This window comes from Nycticebus coucang, chromosome 6, assembly GCF_027406575.1.
Source record: "Nycticebus coucang isolate mNycCou1 chromosome 6, mNycCou1.pri, whole genome shotgun sequence".
NCBI lineage: Eukaryota > Metazoa > Chordata > Mammalia > Primates > Lorisidae > Nycticebus > Nycticebus coucang.
The window spans coordinates 15,616,354-15,618,044 of record NC_069785.1 but is presented as its reverse complement, the minus strand read 5'-3'; the positions used below and the strand labels follow the sequence as shown (position 1 = coordinate 15,618,044).

The 1,691-nt window shown below is 39.3% G+C and overlaps 1 non-coding gene across 1 annotated transcript; it reads right to left on the bottom strand.

Moving 5' to 3' along the window:
* Window positions 1-1,273: 1,273 nt before the first annotated feature.
* Window positions 1,274-1,411, bottom strand: LOC128589468 (small nucleolar RNA SNORA72). Its single transcript, XR_008381037.1, has one exon. It is a non-coding gene; the product is annotated as a small nucleolar RNA SNORA72 (small nucleolar RNA).
* Between the last annotated feature and the right edge of the window lie 280 nt (window positions 1,412-1,691).

Here is a 1,691-nt window from a genome sequence, read left to right as displayed (position 1 = left end):
ATAATCCCTCTCAGCTTCCTTTGAAGGAGTGTGAGTTAGGAAAGCTTACATGGAATGGCATTTGTCATCTCTCAAAAGTGAGGATTTGCTGGGAAGGAGATTTTTCTTGCGCTTAGGAGGCTCATCCCAGATAATGTTCAGCTGGTGTGAACCACTTAAAATAGCATTTGAGGGCAGCGGCTGTGGCTCAGTGAGTAGGGCACCGGCCCCATATACTGAGGGTGGCGGGTTCGAACCTGGCCCTGGCCAAACTGCAACAAAAAATAGCCCAGCATGGTGGCGGGCACCTGTGGTCCCAGCTGCTTATATTGCCTAAGCCCAGGAGTTGGAGGTTGCTGTGAGCTGTGTGACGTCATGGCACTCTACCCAGGGCGATAAAGTGAGACTCTGTCTCTACAAAAAAAAAAAAAAAAAACAAACAGCATTTGAGGAGATTTGAAAATTTTTAGTATTTAAAAATAAATTTGAAAGTGTTTAAAAATTCTGTCTGGAATGCTCTAGTAAGCCAGAACAATTCTAGTGGCAATGTTAGTATTTCTCCTATGATGCTATATTCCAAATATCCCAGTGCAGCAGAGCTTGGAAATAAGAAACTTAAGAGGATACTTTACTATATGTTTCAACTCCAAAACTAGTTTTGACACTTTAATTTCATGTCTGTTCTAATAGATAACATGACATTTGATAGTCACAGGTTGAATTTGTATGAATGCATGAGTTCTTTTTAGAAGATAAAAATACAGTAATTTTTTTTTTTAGATTTATTTATTTTATTTTATTTTATTTATTTTTTTTTTTGTGGTTTTTGGCTGGGGCTGGTTTTGAACCCGCCACCTACAGCATATGGGACTGGCACCCTACTCCTTGAGCCACAGGTGCCACCCAAGATTTATTTATTTTTTTATTGTTGGGGATTCGTTGAGGGTACAGTAAACCAGGTTACACTGATTGCATTTGTTAGGTAAAGTCCCTCTTGGAATCATGTCTTGCCCCCCAAAAGTGTGGCACACACCAAGGCCCCACACCCCTCCCTCCTTCCCTCCCTCTGTAAAATACAGTAATTTTACAATTCATTTAATGACAACTTTGAATCCCCAAATTTCCCTACTTTGGTTATGCCTTTAGACAAAAGTCTGAAAATTAGAGCTGATTATTTGCAAAAGTTATTACATTAGCTGTGCTATCATTTTTCTTAAGGTCAACCAAAGATAACCCAGAACATAGCCATTATACACTCACAGAAAATGATCGTGTGATAAGTTAGACCTACTTTTTTTATCACCAGCATTTGTAAAATCAAACCTAGGGAGAGAACCTGGTCTGGGGACACATGCATGGTTTCTATATAGTATTCACTATATAGAATACTATACTATACTGTTACCTGTCGGAACAGTGAGAATATTTTCAGTATGTATTTTTTAAAATTGTTAAATCATAGCCGTGTACATTAGTGCAATCAAGGGGTACAATGTGCTGGTTTCATATACAATCTGAAATATTCTCATCAAACTGTTCAACGTAGCCTTCATGGCATTTTCTTAGTTACTGTATGTAGACATTTGTATTCTGCCTTTAGTAAGTTTCGTCTATACCCATTCTAAGATGCACCGTAGGTGTGGCCCCATCCTTTACCCTCCCTCCACTTTAACCTCCCCCCTCCCTTCCCCTTCCTTGGCCCTTTCCTTATA